The sequence below is a fragment of the Taudactylus pleione genome, unplaced genomic scaffold, assembly GCF_031769625.1.
Source record: "Taudactylus pleione unplaced genomic scaffold, aTauple2 ptg000016l, whole genome shotgun sequence".
In the NCBI taxonomy this organism is placed as follows: domain Eukaryota; kingdom Metazoa; phylum Chordata; class Amphibia; order Anura; family Myobatrachidae; genus Taudactylus; species Taudactylus pleione.
The window spans coordinates 33131811-33152328 of record NW_028284418.1 but is presented as its reverse complement, the minus strand read 5'-3'; positions in this window follow the sequence as shown (position 1 = coordinate 33152328).

Here is a 20518-nt window from a genome sequence, read left to right as displayed (position 1 = left end):
TGGGCACTACTGCTGTGGGCATTGTATAAGGGGCACTACTACTGTGGGCATTATGTGTATTAGGGGCACCACTACTGTGGGCATTGTGTATAAGGGGCACTAATGTGGTCATTGTGTAAAAGGGGCACTACTGTGGGAATTATGTAAAAGGGCACTACTGTGTGTCATAACATGAATAAGGGACACTACTATGTGGTGTAATGTAAATCAGGGACACTATGGGCCTGACTCAGTGCTGCTCGCTAGATGTGATTGCTCGTATGATGTGTATGCAAATTGCGTAGGCAGTGCTATCGCACAGCAATGCATTATCACACCCAGTATTTCTTAGAGAGCGATCACATAGTGTATGCAGACACACACCAGGCTGTTTTAAGACACCAACTTCTGCACGTCATGTCCAGGAAGTGTATGCAACCATCGGTACATCGGGTAACATCGGATGGGATCGCAGCGCTTCAGTTTGACCATACCCTGCCGCAAGCACTGCAAGCACTTCAGTGTAAAAACAAGCCAGGTGACGTGTACTATGATGCTGTCTTTTAATTATGCAAACCTCTAAAACGCCATTGAGATGCTCAGGCACGCCTGCGTTTGCACCTCCACTTCCCCGTTTTTAATGGCCAGCCCGTTACCACCTACATGCTTCCCCTGTCACTCACTCTGCTGGGCTGTCTATGTGCAGCGAGCGAATGCATTGTGAACTTTCGATAAGGTATGCACATACTCACTGTGATGCATGCGCACAATACATACACACTGCATACCATTGGCAGCAGCGAGAGTATGCATGTTAGCGAGCGGGTCTGAATGAGCTTCTATGTGCGGTGTAATGTGAATAAGATTGAGCTATTTTGTGGCGTAATGTAAATTTGGGATACTATTGTGTGACCATACCCCTTTTTTTTGGAGACAACAGCGTTTTTGGGACCACACCCCTTATTGCGCGCATGCAGTCACACTTCTCTAGGACCACTTTAAGCACTGCCCACCATCATTATATGAAAGCTGGCCAAGGTGTCTTCATGCATTTACATAAGGGAAGGTAGGTTTATTACTATTAAATAGGGTTCTAACCTCAGAATTGCTTGAAGCTTTGCTGAGTTGTTGTCTCTTCTCTCGCTTGTGTTTGTGGACACAGGGGCGTCGGAACGATTTTACTTTGGGGCCAACATAAAATCATTCCGGTGCCTCCCCCCATCCCCCCCACTTCCCCTCCCCTTCATCTTATGTAAGTGGCGCCACAGACTGTCATGGCTGTTTAGCCCTATAGTTATAGGCTGCACACCCCCTGCACTGCATGGAGGAGGAAGTGTAATATGCAGTGTTTTAAATTGAAGACGGCACATTACACCTCCTCTTCTATGCAATGCAGGGGGATGCGGTTAAGATACCGACGCCCAGAATGCCGCCTGTCGGAATCCCGGCACTGGAAGCTCGACCAGGGACTAAAGATAGGCATCTAAATCCGACCCCTATCTTTAGCCTGACACCGAAATCCTGATGCCCGGCACCCCAAACGAAGGTAAGCCGGAGCTTTCTAGCTGTTAGTCGCGGGGGGGGTTAGGTTTAGGCACCCCCGGAGGGACTTAGGGTAAGGCAACCCCCCGGGAGGGTTAGGCTAGAGGAAAAGGGGGTTAGGGTTAGGCACCACTTTGTGTAGGACAGGGTTAGGCACCCCCCGGGAGGGTTAGGTTTAGAGTGCGGGAAGGGGGGTTAGGGTTAGGCACCACTGGGGGGAGGTTAGGGTTAGGCACCAGGGTTAGGGTACTTAGCAGCCCTAGTCGGGATCTTCAGTGTTCGGGCTTCCGGCATCGGTATTTGGACTGCCGGGAATAGATCCGGTGGTATTACATACCGATTCCGGTGCAGGGGCTGTGTAATCTATTTCAATAAAGCTACACAGCCCTGACAGTCCGTAGTAGCCACTCCATTTAAATGTTTGGGGGGGGGCGAGACACATATTTAATAGAGATATTTAGATATTTCAAGAGCCTCCCTGGGCCCAGGTTATATTCAGGGGGCATGGACTAATCATGGGAGGCGTGGCCACGCTCCCCTTAGGAAAAAACTGAGGTGCTGAGCACTGGACAAGAGGCAAATTCAGGGGGGGCATGATCAGTATGTATGCTCCCTATGGATGGCCATTGGTAGGGTGCCCATCGATGGTTGTTATCGATGGGTCCATCGGTGATTACAATAGATTGCACAAAAACCATCTATGGTGAACCATTAATGGTTTGTACCCTTTGATAGCCACAGCTGCTGGACCAATGAAAAAAGGTGACAGGCCTTAGCCACCACTGGGGGGCACGGCTAAGCTGTATCCTATAAAGAAAAAAAACAAACTATCGATTCCCACTCATCCATCGATGGTGGAGGACCACTGGTTCTCTGCCATCAATTTCAAAACCATCTGTCATCAACAGTTAAATATGAGATGTAGTATAGAAAGGTGTGTCGAAACTAGATTATTGGCTGAGACAAGATCAGTTTAAAATTGAATCGCAGCGACACCATCTTGCGACTGGCCGCAAGACGCCATTTTGCGAGATGGCCGCCTAAGCGCCATTTTAGATAAACCCACACTTTAGTACATGTGGCAATAATACTATTAGCATCATGCGAATGCATCTGTGACCATCGCCATAAGTTACGGCGATTCACCAGAAGCCTATTTCATGACTTTACGTATTATAAAGGATATATTTCAGAAATGGCTTTACAGTATGTAAAGAAAATTGGATTGCATAATGGCTACGTGACAACTAGCTTGTGTAGATAAGCTTCCTGGACAGTGTCTGCCCTCACTACAGGTGGTCTGCCTAGAATACACACCTACATTAGCAAGCTTCCTGCAATGACATGACTTCAAAGACTAGAGTGTCATCTTAGGTCTGTCTCTTGTAGCTGGGCTATTTGCATTTCACACAAGAGACTGGGAGAATAAAGAGTTTTTCTTTTGAAGCCTGGGACAGGTGGGAGAGGACTGCTGGCAGAGTGGGCATGTGGAACTATCTGGCTCAGCATGTCACACTGCTAAAATGTTCACTTAGTGAGAGTTAAGTGCACCCTTCCTCATACACACATTAATACGTCTTTATATCAAACCCTGAATACTCACACATTACATATTCACACATAAAGTTTAATAAGCTTTAAAGTATATGATTTAAGTTGGTTCAGTTAGTTTAAATGCTGAGAAATAAAGATATTTGATAACTAAGGTTTTATACATGTTAAGACAGCCGTGTTTGGTTTTGTATTGATGCGTACTCTTTCCACAGTATTCCTGTGTAATCGGTGGGGAGATCGCATCATGCATTCTCGAGTTATGGATCGCAGAGACTTCAAACAACAAAATGTATATTTTATGAACAACTATTAGGATGACTGTTAGGGGGCGGGTGGGCAGAGACCCCTAGTTGTTGGAGGCTGGGTTGAGTCTATTTGAAGCAGCCTGGTAAACGCTCTGTAACAGATGGTTCCCCCATGGGAACCAATGGCATAAGCAAGAAACTTCTCTATTGTCCTGGGGGGGTATAAACATGTGTGCTCAAACACTGGGTCTTTAGTCTTCTTGCTGAATGCTGATAGACGGAGGTTTTCTTTCTGAATGCTGGGATCTGGTCCAGAGCGCATGCGTATGTATACTGTACTTGGGGTCTGTATAATTCCTTTGCACTAAATTGTACACAGATCATAGCGTGCAACTGACTGTACTTTTACTTAAATAATACTTTGTGCTTCGGAACCACATGTTCTGAGTCTGGAGTCTCTATTGTATGACTGCGTCCGCAAATTAGCGTCATCCGTAGAGGTTTATAGGAAGGATTTTAGAAGGTACAGGCGGGTATATAGAGGTTCATTTTAATATCGTCAGGTGGGTGTACCCCAACTCACACTATGAAGGCCTTGAAAAAGACTGATCATCAAAACACGCTGGTGGTGAAAGGGCATAGAGTTACTTTTGGGCATCAATGACCTGCGGCGGACTAGTCCAGACCTATCACCCACTTCAGGTTATTGTTATTGTTTTACATCTGTTCCTTGTCCATCGGTCACCCAGTTATTTTATGTATAACGTTTAAGTGACAAATAAAGCTGTTGGATTATTTTGTGTCGGCAAGTCTCCATTTAACTTTAGATTACCCCTCCTGACCCAAATTGGGACACGAGGAAGAAATACCGGGCAATATAAAGGAATAGGACTCCAACATCTGAAAGATACCTTTATGAACATACGAACCAACATCAAAGTGTGAGTTGGGGTATGCCCATCTTTCTATACTACATCTCATATTTCACTATGGTGAGCACCATTATTGGGTAACCGCACACTGGTGACAAGACTTCCCAGTTAAAGATGGCTTTATAGGAGGAAACCGTAACAATTTAACGTGAGTACGGTACGATTACTTTATATCTTTGGGTTAAAGGTGAAGAAGTCACGTCATATTGTCATACATTAAAGGACCTTGTCACGATTTACTACACTATTTTTGTTTTTCTTGTCTTTTTCTGTTTTCCTAATTTGACATGAATCAACGCAAGAAGAATCGCAATACAATCCACCATGATGAACATTCTTATATCCCATTGAGAATTTCTATTCTGGGTGTGGTATTATTGCATTGACAATTATTATTGTATTGACATATCCTATAGTTTCACTGGTGTTATTTGGAGTGCGCAGAAGCCTATAAATGCGGCAGTAGGGCAATCCTGCTTGAGCTGAATGTTTTTATGTCAGATGTGGGCACCATTCCAGAACACTGGAGCAAGGACGGGAGTCTGGGGGAGCAGCAGAAGAACCCAGCACTGCCCTGGACATATATGTACATATGGGATGTAGCTGGCATCCTGGTGTGCGGGATGCCGGCGGTCTGAATACCGGCGCCGAATTCCGGAACCAGTATCCCGACCGCCGGCATCCCGAAGGTAAGTATCGGGGTGTTAGGGGGAGGTTAGGGTTAGGTAGCGGGGTTATGGTTAGGCATTAATAATTAACCCTATTAATAGTCTTTAGCAGTGCACCCCTAACAGTGCATGTTTTCCAGATCTCCTGGTTGGTGCACAGGGGTATTTATTACTGGCTGACACATGTTAAAAGATCCACAGGTGGTGCTGATTATTTCATTTGTGATACTAAGAAGAACTTGCAGCACTAGGAAAATTATGTTATATTACTATTTCTATTGTGGTCGTGGTGTGTACTGGGGAGGGGTGTTTCCAGGCAACCGGAAACCCTCCCTGCGTTTGCCTATGGCCAATAATTCAAATTACCTTTACTTGTGGTGCCATATAAATAAAGGATTCTAATAATAATCATTATTATTATTATTTATTTGTATTTGCCTTGTTAATTTGAACTAAAAATTAAAATATATAATAATAAATGTACTTTGAATTATAATCTTCTATTCTTCTCTATGTACTCCGCACAATTACATTATAAATCTATATACCAATAATATCTACCCTCACAATATACACAAGGAAGTTATGAATTATTAAGTACAAACCGCTCCTATTTGTCACCGACTGAAATAAACTAAATAGAGCAATAAACATAGATTACAATCTCGGTGGAGTAATATTATTGAGTCTGAATTCATCCAACTGGGGGAATATATATGACAAAAAAAAAAAAAAACAGATAAATTACATATGAATGTAATAAATTCTTTGGATCAGTTACCTCATACCATATAAACTGAACCTTCACACACATTATCCTGGGGACATCAACAAAATTACATATGATAAAATAGATTATGCACAGCATGAAATAAATGACGCACAGCAAAGTATTGCTTTTTAAACCAATTCTCCTCTATTTGAGCACTTGTACTACTACTTGTACTACTACTGTATTTTATTGGGATTTTGCTGATTTTATTCAATGTATTTTATTTTATTAGGTGAATTAATAAAAGTTACATTTTATATTTACCTTTTCTGAGTCTACCACTATTAGACAACCCTTGCTATTTCTTCTTTTTTTGAGTGTCTTGCCATTTTTTTTATTTATTAACATCTATTTATATAACACTACCATATTCTGTTCCGCTTTACAGTTGGGAACAAAACAGTGGTTAACAAGACTGAGTAATAACATTCAGACAAAGAAGTAAGAAGTATATATTCTGTATATATATATATATATATATATTAGGGGTGTGCACCGGCAACTTTTCGTGTTTTGGTTTTGGATCTGGATCTTTCTTCGTGCTTTGGATCTGGATTGGTTTTGCCAAAACCACCCTTCCGTGTTTTGGGTTCTGGGTTTTGTGTTTTGGATCTGTATTTTTTTTAAAAAAAGCATAAAAACAGCTAAAATCACAGAATTTGTGGGTTTTTCTGCTCCTATGCTATTATTAACCTCGATAACCTTAATTTCCACTCATTTCCAGTCTATTCTGAACACCTCACACCTCACAATAGTGTTTTTATGTCCAAAAGGTTGCACCGAGGTAGCTGGATGACTATGCTAAGAGATACGAGTGGGCGGCACAAACACGTGGCCCATCTAGGAGTGACACTGCAGTGGCAAACAGGATGGCAGTTTGAAAAACTAGACCCCAAACTATACATAATGCAAAGAAAAAAAAGAGGTGCAAGATGGAATTGTCCTTGGGCCCTCCCACCCACCCTTATGTTGTATAAACAGGACATGCACACTTTAACAAACCAATCATTTCAGCGCCAGGGTCTGCCACACGACTGTGGCTGAAATGATTGGTTCGTTTGGGCCCCCACAAAACAAGCTGGCAATTAATCTGTCCCTGCACAAACTGGCTCTACGGAGGCAAGATGTCATCCTCATCCTCCTCATCCACCGATTCCTCACCCTCTTCAGTGTTGTGTACATCCTCATCCTCACAGAGTATTAATTCGTCCCCGCTGGAATCCACCACCACAGGTCCCTCTGTACGTTCTGGAGGCTGGTCTCCCTGGAAGAGTTGATAATTCATTTTTATGAACATCATCTTCTCCACATTTTGTGGAAGCAACCTCCTACGCCTTTCGCTGACAAGGTTCCCGGCTGCACTAAACACTCTTTCGGAGTACACACTGGAGGGGGGGCAACTCAGGTAAAATAGAGCCAGTTTGTACAGGGGCCTCCAAATTGCCTCTTTTTCCTGCCAGTACAGGTACGGACTGTCTGACATGCCTACTTGGATGCTGTCACCGATGTAATCCTCCACCATTCAGTATAATATGCAGTGACAGTAGACATGTCATAAATTGTTGCCAGGTCCTTCAGTCCGGACCAGATGTCCAAACTTGGTCCTGCCAGTGGGTTGCTTAGGATACCTAAGTTTTTTCCTGGCAGCCCCAGTTGCGGGAGAAAATGAAGAAGGAGCTGTTGACGTATTATGTTCCGCTTCAGCTGACAATGTTTTCACCAGCAGGTCTTTGCACCTCTGCAGGCTTGTGTCGGCCGGAAAGAGAGACACCACATAGGCTTTAAACCTAGGATCGAGCACGGTGGCCAAAATGTAGTGGTCTGATTTCAACATATTGACAACCCTGGAATCCTGGCAAAGCGAATGAAGGGCTTCATCCACAAGTCCCACATGCTGAGCGGAATCGCTCCGTCTTAGCTCCTCCTTCACTTTCTCCAGCTGCTTCTGCAAAAGCCTGATGAGGGGAATGACCTGACTCAAGCTGGCAGTGTCTGAACTGACTTCACGTGTGGCAAGTTCGAAGGGCTGGAGAACCTTGCACAACACGGAAATTATTCTCCACTGTGCTTGAGTCAGGTGCATACCCCCTCCTTTGCCTATGTCATAGGTGGATGTATAGGATTGAATGGTCTTTTGCTGCTCCTCCATCCTCTGAAGCATATAGAGGGTTGAGTTCCACCGCATCACAACCTCTTGCTTCAGATATTGGCGGGGCAGGTTCAAGAGTGTTTGCTGGCGCTCCTGTCTTCGGCACGCAGTTGCTGAATGGCGAAAGCGGCCAGAAATTTTTCGGGCCACCCAAAGCGTCTCCTGCACGCCCCTGTCGCTTTTCAGAAAATTCTGCACCACCAAGTTTATTGTGTTAGCAAAACATGGGAGGTGCTGGAATTTGCCCAGATGTAATGCCCGCACAATATTGGTGGCGTTGTCAGATATCACAAATCCCCAGGAGAGTCTAAGTGGGGTAAGCCACTGGGTGATGATTTCCCTCAGTTTCTCTAAGAGGTTGTCGGCGGTGTGCCTCTTACTGAAACTGGTGATACACAGCGTAGCCTGCCTTGGAACGAGCTGGCGTTTCTGAGATGCTGCTACTGGTGACGCTGCTATTGTTGCTGCATAAGGTGATACATCTACCCAGTGGGCTGTCACAGTCATATAGTCCTTAGACTGCCCTGTTCCACTTGTCCGTGGATAAGTGGACATTGGGTACAACCGCATTTTTCAGGACACTGAGGACACTTTTTCTGACGTTTCTGTACAGTCTCGGTATCGCCTGCCTAGTGAAGTGGAATCTAGACGGGATTTGGAACTGGGGACACACTACCTCCATCAATTGTCTAAATCCTACTGCACTAATGGCGGATACCGGACGCACGTCTAACACCAACATAGAAGTCAAGGCCTCAGTTATACGTTTGGCTTCAGGATGACTGCTGCCGTACTTCATCCTCCTCGCTAAGGACTGTTGGAGGGTCAATTGTTTAGTAAAAGTAGTGGTGTTCCTACTTCCTCTCTGGGATGATGAATGAATCCCAGCAGCAGCAACAGCAGCAGCGGCAGCAGGAGGCGTAGCAATGCAGGATCCTCCGGAGGAATCCTGGATAGGAGAGTCAGTCATGCCAGTGACATGGCCTGCAGGACTACTTCCGATCCTGGCTAAGGAGGAAATTGACGAGGAGGGAGTTGACGGTGTGGTTTGCAGTGGCTTGGATACAACAGGACAAAGGGATTTAGGTGTCCCTGGACTGCTTACAGTCTTAGCCAAAGTTTCTGAACTTGACAGTAACTTTTTATGAATGCGCTGCAGGTGACGTATAAGGGAGGATGTTCCTAGGTGGTTAACATCCCTACCCCTACTTATTTCACCTTTACATATGGTACATAGGGCAAGACAGTTGTTGCCTGGATTTGGATAGAAATATTGCCAGACCAAAGAGGTGAAATGTTTGGTCTTTTGCCCAGGCATGACCGTGATGGGCTTTTTCATCCCACGGACAACAACTGTCTCCCCCGGAGCCTGATTTAAACAAACCACATCACCATCAGAATCCTCCTGACCAACTTCCTCCTCAGCGCCAGCTACACCAGTATCCTCATCCTGTTGTACTTCAACAGTGACATCTTCAATTTATCAGCAAGTGGACTGTGGGTGCTCCTTTCAGCACTTGCAGAGGGCGTGCAAATGGTGGAAAGAGCCACCTCTTCCCGTCCAGTGCTGGGAAGGTCAGGCATCGCAACCGCCAACCACACTTGGACTCTCCTTGGGGATTTGTGATATCTTCTTAGAACGCACAGTTCTTCGCTGTGCTTTTGCCAACTTAACTCGTTTGATTTTTTTAACGGGATGAGGGCTTCCATCGTCATGTGAAGCTGAACCACTGGTCATGAACATAGGGATAGACCTTAGCCGTTCCTTGCCACTCCGTGTCGTAAATGGCATATTGGCAAGGTTACATTTCTCCTCAGATGATTTAAATGTTTTTTTTAAGGATTGCACATACAATCCTGAACTTTGTCATTTGGGATTGTATGTGCCCTCTACTATGACATTGGGCATCGGCCTTGGTAGACGACGTTGATGGTATGTTATCGTCTATGTCATGACTAGTGGCAGCAGCTTCAGCACTAGGAGGAAGTGGTTCTTGATCTTTCCCTATGTATTTTTATCGGAGAAAGTTTGGTCCTCCATTTATGTTATATTGATATATATAAGGCGCACACAAACACAGAAAATAATTTTTTATCATTGTTGGAGACTAGTGCACTTGTGGGTTACACCACCCTTTAAGAAATGAGCCAGCCGGCCCTTTACTTATGGGACACAGGCATACGCTTGGCGCTGCTCCTTTGTTGATGCACGTGCTGCCACAGTGCACACAATTCACAAACACAGAAAATATTTTTTTTATTTTGTTTGGAGTGCCCTTTGGGGGTTACAGCACCCTTTTTAACGAACAAGCCAGCCGGCCCTTAACTTATGGGACACAGGCGCACGCTTGGCGCTGCTCCTTTGTTGATGCACGTGCAGCCACAGTACACACAATTCACAAACACAGAAAATATTTTTTTATTTTGTTTTGAGTGCCCTTTGGGGGTTACAGCACCCTTTAACGGACAAGCCAGCCGGCCCTTTACTTATGGGACACAGGCGCACGCTTGGCGCTGCTCCTTTGCTGATGCACGTGTAGCCACAGTGCACACAATTCACAAACACAGAAAATATTTTTTTATTTTGTTTGGAGTGCCCTTTGGGGGTTACAGCACCCTTTAACAGACAAGCCAGCTGGCCCTTTACTTATGGGACACAGGCGCACGCTTGGCGCTGCTCCTTTGTTGATGCACGTGCAGCCACAGTGCACACAATTCACAAACACAGAAAATATTTTTTTATTTTGTTTGGAGTGCCCTTTGGGGGTTACAGCACCCTTTAACGGACAAGACAGATGGCCCTTTACTTATGGGACACAGGAGCACGCTTGGCGCTCCTTTGTTGATGCACGTGCAGCCACAGTGCACACAATTCACAAGCACAGAAAATATTTTTTTATTTTGTTTGGAGTGCCCTTTGGGGGTTACAGCACCCTTTAACGGACAAGCCAGCCGGCCCTTTACTTATGGGACACAGGCGCACGCTTGGCGCTGCTCCTTTGTTGATGCATGTGTAGCCACAGTGCACACAATTCACAAACACAGAAAATATTTTTTTATTTTTTTTGGAGTGCCCTTTGGGGGTTACAGCACCCTTTAACAGACAAGCCAGCCGGCCCTTTACTTATGGGACACAGGCGCACGCTTGGCGCTGCTCCTTTATTGATGCACGTGCAGCCACAGTGCACACAATTCACAAACACAGAAAATATTTTTTTATTTTGTTTGGAGTGCTCTTTGGGGGTTACAGCACCCTTTAACAGACGAGCCAGCCGGCCCTTTACTTATGGGACACAGGCGCACGCTTGGCGCTGCTCCTTTGTTGATGCACGTGCAGCCACAGTGCACACAATTCACAAACACAGAAAAAATATTTATTTTTTTTGCACTTGTGGGGAGCACCCCTGATGGACAGAGCACCCCTGGACAACACTACAGCACCCCTTTAGGACTGGGACACTGCACAGGACTTTGGAGTGGACACAGCCCCTATGGACAACTGACTGCACAACACAGTACAGCCAGCCCCTATGGACTTTGGAGGAGTGGACACAGCCCCTATGGACAACAGCAGCACAGCGCAGCACAGCACAACATTGCACTGCACTACACTACACTATACTACACAGCCCAGCCAGCCCTAACTCCCACCTTCCCTCTTCACTGTCCACAGCCAAGTGAGAAAATGGCGCTGACGCGGGTACCTTATATAGAATCCAAAACCCGCGAGACCAGGAAGGCGGGATGATGACGTTTTGCTTCGATTTCAGATCCGAGTCAGGCAGGAAAAGTCGAGCCTGACTCGGATCGGCCTCAGATCGGGGGGGCTCGGGGGGGTTCGGATTTCAGAAATCCGAACCCGCTCACCCCTAATATATATATATATATATATATATATATATGTACAAACAAAATACTCGGCACCCCCACAAGGTGTCCAAAGTCATATCATGCTGGGTGCCCTCCAACTCCTCAGAGAATATATAATCACCGGCGGCACTTACGGACTAGCAATAACGGGTCACTTCGACCTCTGAAATCTGTTCAACAGTTTTGGTTTAATAAAACGAAGGTTGCTAGTCCGTGAGTGCTGCAGTCAGTGGTGATTATTTATATATACTGAATATATATAACTTTACAGTGCAGATGGTCGCATCTCTTTTTCCAGGTAAAATAGAGTTAATCTTAACAACCACCAATAACACCAGCCAATATTCTACAACTATAGATTAAAATTTAGTGCAAGTGTGTTGCAAATTCCAGTATCAGTAGAGATCCTTGTTCTGTAGCCAGATTTTAACATGAGAGGGAGCAAAGTTGGGAAAAAATTAGCCCCAAGCCCAGGTGTTTCCAAATTCAAATACATTATTGCATCCAAATGATATTACAGTAACTGCCATACAATACAAAGCACCTTTTTGAGACTGCTACACAATACAGAGAACAGTTTATAGACTGCCATACACTACATAGAGCAGTTTTGAGACCACCATACAATACAAAGAGCAGGTTTGAGACTGCCATGTAATAAAGAGAGCAATTATGTGACTGCCATACAATACAGAGAGCATTTTGTGACCACCACACTAATCATCCCACTAATTAACCCCCCTCATAAATCATTAACTTTTGAGCATGATCTTAATAATAACCCCATTCAACATAATTAACTCCTTAAATTATTATGGGTGTTTAATGATTTGATCACTGCTAAATCTAAAGGCTATGGCTCACTACTTTTTCTTCTGGATCTCTCTGCTGCATTTGATACTGTTAACCACTCACTTCTCATACAAACACTATAATCCCTAGATCATCAGGATACAGCCCTATCCTGGTTCTTATCCTACTTATGAAATCACTCAGTATTAATTTCTCTGGATCCACCTTCTCTTTAGTTCCCCTATCAGTTATAGTACTGCAAGGCTCAGTCTTTGATCCTCTGCTTTTTTCAATCTATACCGCGTCTCTTGGCAAACTAATCAGCTATTTCAGCTTTCAAAATCATCTGTATGTGGATGATACTCAAATCTACCTATCCAGTTCAGATTTCTCATCATTATTGTTAGCTGGCTTTATTGAATGTCTTTCTGCCATTTCATCTTGGATGTCATCTTGCCACCAAAAACTTAACCTTTCCAAAATGGAATTAATAATATATCCACTGGCCAATAGTAGTTACCTACTTGATATTTCTATCAATGTTGTAACACGGCAATCAGCCCTACTGCTTAAACTCGTGGCCTAGGTGTCATCTCTGACTCTGAACTGTCCTTTGTTCCCCACATTCAATCTGTTTCCAAATCCTGTTAATACATCTAAAAGCATGTCCAGCATATGTCCATATAATACACAAGACAATGCAAAAACTCTAATTTATGCACTCATTATCTTTCACATTGATTATTACAATATTGTAATTACAGGTCTTCCCCCAAATCCTACAATCTATATACAAACTCTTTATATTGAATGTAGCTGCTAGGCTGATCTTCCTCGCTAAATGATCATCTTCTGTTGCTGTGCTCAGTCCCTCTATTGGTTATCTGTATTTTACCAAATTCAATATAACATTTTTCTATTTCTTCTATTTACACAAAAGGCTATTAACAAAACTACACCAACATACATCTCTTTTCTTATCTCAAAATATCTACTTTGCTCTGCGCAAGATCTGCATCTCTCATCCACACTCATTGCCTGCTCCCATTTACAGCTGCAGGACTTTTTTTCTGGCTGCACCTACTCTGTGGAATGTCCTCTGACACACAATAAGACTTTCCTTTAATCTCCAAACCCATCAAGCATTCCCTGAATACTCACCTCTTTAGACAAGCTTATCAAATTCCAGAACCACACACATAACCTTCGTAGGCTATTCTACACAAATACATTCCCTCTATACAGTCCAACATTCCTGTGTGACTGGATCATACAGCCCAGAAGAACCTCTGCAATCTGGCTGAACCAATATGCAAAATGTAGCGTCACGGACTTGAGGGTGACATCCAAGTCTGGATCTGTGGATTGGACTGACAAGGAGAATAGGAAACTAGTTGAGCATAACAGATGCTAAATCATGGATCAGAGATAGACACTGAAATGGAATATGACCCATGGTCATCAGGGAGGTTGGCGACTACTGGTAACTCCAAGCCAGTACCTGGAACTATTTGAGAGGATCTAACCCCAAGCCCTGACCCTCAGGACTGTGCAGCTGGAACCAATACTTTAGAACTGGGCAGGGGGCAACTCAGATAACCAATAGCCGTTCTGGAATCCACTTAAACTGGTACAACCTGACTACCAGAGCTGGGTGCCTAGAGCCTACACCCTCAGAGAGGAACGCAGATCCAGTCCCCAGCACCTAGAGTCAGCCATCCACTGGAAACTCAGCACAAACCCCAACACTCAGTGAGAGGACCGCCAGGACAACAACCACCATTGATGGTCACACCGATGGTTCGATGAGCAGAGAGTTCCAGATGCAAGCTTTAAGCAGTCGTACTGAGAAGAGTAGTGGAGAGGAAGTGGAACTCTCAGAGCAGGAATACAAGCTGAAGTATCTAATACAGAATCAGCCCATTTGAACCCGTAATGAGTAGTCGAGTAGTTAACAGAAGATTTGCTTGAAGTCATAAATGGTAGCAGACTGATGACTTGGCGTTACTAAAGTCAATGTTAGTAAATGGATACTTCAGACTATTACAGGAATAATACAAGCTGGCACCGGACTGTAACCGGAGTGTAGGTAGCAGGCTGAACCGGACTGAAACTGGAATGATGGACACAAGCTGGAAATATGCAGGTTACACCGGACTTGAACTGGAGGAGAAAGCAGATGCTTTGAACCAGATTAGAACCAGAGGAGGCTGAAGAAACCTTGAACCAGACAAGAACCAGAGATATCAGGAGGTGACTTGAACTGGACTGGAACCAGAGGAGTACTTTCACTGTACTAGAACAAGCAGAGACAGGTATTGGACTGGAACTGAAGGAGACAGTGGCACTGAACACAGACTGGAGTGTTTCTGAATACTGGTAGGAGTAATAACACTGCAGAGTAGATGGAACTGACCCACAAGTGTCAGTGTAGAAGTGGCTTGCACAGTCACAGGTTGCACGAGGGCTTATTCAGGAGGCAGATCAGTGTCACAAGGTACACACTGGAGAATGAGCACACAGTGGAAGCTATGTTCCATGTTTGTGTGCTAGTGGCTGGTGCAGCTTTAAATAGGGTGCTCATGCAGGCGTGAAGACAGAGCAATCATGTGTGCGAAGCAGATAGGCAGTGACTGGATGCTAGCAATCACCTGATCCGATCCATCATTACCCTATAGTTTGTAAGCTTGCAAGCAGGGCCTTATTACATCTACAGTACATTACATAGGTAATACTGTTTTGTTCCTGAATGTAAAGTGCAACAGAACATGATAGTGCCATATAAGTGATTGATTGTTTATTATTATTATTATTATTATTGCCATGCACGCAGCAACAATCGGCCCCAGTAAGGGGAGGATAAATGTGCATTATCTAGGTGGCGGTCAGTCACCTTACACTTATATACAGTACTTGCCTATCCTCCTACCCCTCCTCAGCTTCTCCATTCTCAGACCTTGGTACCTCCCCGCCCCCCAAAACAAATAAGCGCTGTTTTCAATATTTGTACAGCAGGTGGAAAAGTCGCTCCCCCTGGCTATGTCACTGAACCTTAACAATATAAACCAAATTAAGATGAATATCTTGTAGGTATTATGCACAGATGTAAAGCAATTCCTTACAATGTTTTTAATCACAGTATACAAAATAACTGATATTTAAGGTAGACTGAAATATACACAGGAATAATTAGTCCTACCAATTACATATTATTTAAATTTCAAAATGGCTATTCCTAGTTACCCCAACAAATGTAATATTAGTAATTATAAATTGTCATTACAGTCAGCAAGGAGATGTTAAAAAGATCCCAGATGTGGGTAACAGAGATAGTCTCAGTATTAGAGCCCATACACCTACACAATCAGCTTCCGATCCGTTTTACATCCGATTACCCTGCAGTTCCACTGGCACATTTTATTTTTCTTCTTTATTTATTACCAGTTATTTATATAGCGCACACATATTCCGCAGCGCTTTACAGAGATTATCTGGCCATTCACACCAGTCCCTGCCCCAGTCGAGCTTACAATCTATTTTCCCTAACACACACACACACACTAGGGTTAATTTTTGCTGGGAGCCAATTAACCTACCAGTATATTTTTGGAGTGTGGGAGGAAACCGGAGTACCCGGAGGAAACCCATGCAAGCATAGGGAGAATATACAAACACCGCACAGTTAGGGCCATGGTGGGAATTGAACCCACAACCTCAGTGCTGTGAGGCAGTAACGCTAACCATTACACCGTCTGTGCTGCCCTATGCACAGGATCAGTCGTATGATCTATCCTGTGCCTCACGCACTCATTAAGGGAATAGGGACAAACAGTCATTGAAATGACTGTATTGCCACATGATGGATCACATGAAAAAAAAAAAAATGCCACGTTCTGAACACGATACAATGGAACATATGTGCTGCACATATGATCATAAGATACGATTGAAGGACCCACAGCCCACAGGAGCGCGCTTCGGATGAAAACATGCACGATTTCAACAAGACTGAACGTACGTCGAGTCGAAAATCGTGTGATCGTCTAGAAATGGCGTGTTTGAGGGCCTTATCTCATCTTGCAGGTTAAATAATGGTAACACCCCAGACAGTTTTAACCCCAGAGCTACTTAACAATATTGTAAAGGCTAAGTAGTTTCAGCATTGCTGAAGAAAGTTCTAACTTTGAAACTCAAGGACTGTCTTCAGGATAGGGCACTGAGACATAGCCAGAAAGAGGAGAACGTATCCTCTTCCAAGCCAATCCCTTCTGCCAGGTGCTATACCTCATACAATCATTGCAGAAAGTTTGCATTATTAAGATTGTAAAATAGAGCATAGTCTGGCAAGACAAAAGGGTCCACTGAAATATAACAATTATATTGTTGCAGCATTAACAGATTTTGCACTGGAGATGCAGAGAAGCCGCTCAAAGTTTAATCAAGTTAAGGGGACTAAGGGCCAATAACAGCTGCGTTTCCGCACTGAACACAGCTGTAAAAATATGCTAATAGTTCCAAAGTTTACCAGAGCATAAGGACGCCAACTGCTGCCTTCTCATATGCGTTATGACGTAGCTTACCTGCGTAATTATCAGTAACATCGATGCACATCGAGCATCCATCTTGCCCATACAGAAGGTCTGACCGGCTGCAAACACTGTAGCTCTCCCAACACGCAGAGGGCTCTCATGCTGCGTATGAGATCGAAATGGCTAATTTATACACGCCCGTGTAACGGCGTTTCCCAAATGCTGACTACCTGACAATGACTTTGCAAATGGGTTCTCAAGACAATCGCAGGGCGTGCGCAGTGCGGCTTGCACGCGTGCGCTATGGCTAACAATCGCTCAATCTGCATAAATATTGACATTGCATACATCTCTGAATTAGGCCCCTAGATTTTCTTTTTATTGCACACAAGCAATACACCCAGGACAATAGAAGTGGAAGCTTTATTACTTATGTAATGAAGAAAGAGTTAACTAAGTATCATATTCCATTCATTTTGAATGATCAAGGCTTCAAATTATATTTAATAAATACAATTATTTAGGATTTCTATCATTTCTATCTGCATTTGTATAAATGCAAAGCAAATTGTACTATGATACAGCTACATTGGCTAAATAAAGTAATCTTGCCTATAGTGACTGACAATTAATATCATCAAAGGAAATAGATAATGCCATCAACTTGATAACAAATAATAAAACACCTAGTTTGGAAGGTATTTGTCACACATCATGGTACTTTAATTAGTACTCATTGGGTTAGATGCTGCTGTCTCCTGGGGCTTTGGTCTGGTGGCTCTTCCTGACAGTATCCACAGTCTACATGAGGCTCTGGCTTAGTGTTCTCTCTCTAGGGTTGGGAGCGCGGCTCTCCTTGTTTCTTATACATGTGGTCACGTGATTACTTACATTACAAGGGACAGCAGTTTGAATACTCTGTATCTAAAGCCCAGCTTCTGGCAAGAGATAAAGTAGTTGCCAGGATATTAGGCTTCACTCCTAGGGATATATTTACTAAGCAGCGTTTTTTGCATTTTCAGAGGTTCTCCAGCAGTATACTGGCAGAATTGCATCTCTCTGACTTACTAAAATCCAAACTGCTGAAAACCCTCCTTGAATCCAGACTTTAGAATACAGTAGAGCTAACCTTGAAGCAACATCAATGCTTTTACCATTAGAAGTATAGAAACCCCACATTTACTAAGCAGTGAGTTCTAAAACCATCAACAAACCCACTGGAAAAAAAAAAGGTGTTTGTGACAGACAAGATAGCTGTAAAAGCTATTGTTTGAGATATGTAGTCAATCCGAAAGAGAGGAATCATAATACACGTATGATAAGAGCAGCCTTTTTGCATTGATTAATGAGGAAGATATCATTGATTATTCTATTATGTGGAAAATACTATTTTATTAATATATTAGGGGGAAATTATTGTGTGTTTTATCCTGCTTGTTCCTGACCTACTCCTTGCATAATCCCTCTGCATCAGCTCTGTGCACTGAACCTTGCTATCTGGCCATTCTCCAACCTGCCACACTAGGAACCAACTCAGGGAGCCTCAGCCTGCTTGCCCAAACCTCTTTGAGTGGGTCCCTGGGGAACACCGCAGGTACAGTAGATGCCAGCATCTGCTGTTGGTAAAGTTGATCTTTGCCAGTAGAACAAGTCCTCATATTTGCTTTGAAAGCATGACAGTATTCCACTTGCTATGGGGCCCAGAGCTGAGACGGGCCATCTTTCTTGTCAAGGTTAGAAGTGTTGTATACATTTTCTTTTTTAAACAATAGTTTTATTAGATTTTTCAAACAATATGGAGATACAGAAAAAAAAGACATAGGGCCATATTCAATATGGGGCAAAAAGTCTGTGACATCATTTTCGCTTATTTCCAATATCCCCGTATTCAATTTAATTGACTTTTTGCTGGTGCGAAAAGTCAATGTAAAAAAACGGGGATAATTTTTTGCTTGCCTTTACCAGGCGTAAAAAAGTGCAGGATTGGGGTTTAGGGATGCAGGCTTAAAAAAAATAGCCTGCACCCCTGGGAATGATCCCTAAAAATAATCTGTGTTAATAAAAGTAAAAAAAAATAAAAATAGAGACACCCCAAAAAGAATGGAGTCCAGAGGGGTTCCCTTATATGCGGCAGGTGTTTTCTTCATTGCGGGACTAGCGGCAGGTGCATTTTTGCATAATTTTTAAAAATCATTTAAGGGACTTAAAAATATGCTTGCACCCATTTTCAAGTACCACAAATTTGATGGCCATAGTTATTTTTCCCAAAAAAACTTTCTAAATGCTCTTTTGCATCACCTTCTTCCAATTCGCATTTATGCACCTGCCGCGGCTATTTAAAAACCAGACTTTCTTCTGCAGGCAAAAAACGGGGCTACCCATATTGATCCCCCATGTCTGGACATCTTTAGGGGAGTCCTAGGATTATTTCCCGAAAATTCCCATTTTTCTTTCGCGGATCCAAGTTTCGCCGGTTCCCGATTTTGCCTACTTTGAAATTGAATACGAGGAATAGCGGGCACACGCACGATACTTTTCTGCCTGATAAACAGGTGAAGGAGGCGAAAAGTCCAGCAGGCGAAAAGTCTGGACTTTTCGGCTCAAATTGATTACGGGCCATAGAGTGATACAGGCATATGGTGCTCAAAAAATCACAATAAATTAAACACAAATCAAAATCAGTGTATAACATACAAAATTAGTAGGAAAATACCATTATCTTTAAGAAACAATCAAGATAAAAGAAAAAGAAAATAAAGAGTATCAATGCGCATGGACCCTCTGTGGAGAACTTGTGCCAGCTGAACCACTTTATAATCGTTGAGTTAGCGGAGGAGGAGTAAGGGCAATTCAGAGTCTCCATAAGGAAGCCATGATTAATTTTGGCCTTGATAAACGTGAAAGGGGGAGTGTTACATGTGCCGCTGCGGCTCTCTGCCTGATTGGCTCACAGTTGTTATCCTAGCTACCTGGCTGCTATGTACAGTTGCTCACATGTTGGTAGTTTTGTTACCTGACCTCAGCCTGATGGACCAGTCACAGCAGACATCTCCCTTCTGCACCTAGTGGATATTCACGTGGTCGCTGAACGCTGTGCAGTTCCTTGCTCCTGAACAGTTGCTCCTGTGTCCAGTATCCGCCATTGTATACTTTTGCTCCCAGATTCAGCCTTCAGTGTCCTGTCCCTGCCAGTCCTAATCCTGTATCCTGCTGTTTTCTGCCCTGTTCCCGTGTTCATCCCAGCTACGTATCTGTGCCTTACCAAGACCCTCCAGCTTAGCTTTTGTGTCACCTCCGATTGTGTCTAGTCCCTATGTGTACCTGTGTGTTAGGGACTGTGGCCCTGATTCTGAGCCGAACACTCTTTCAGACCGCTCACTCTTAATCAGGGTGGTTTTTTTTGGAGCCGGCCTCCAGGCTGCTCGATAAGCTGTGAGTGACCACCCACAGCTTTTGAGAGCGGCCATGTAATGGTCGCGATGGTTG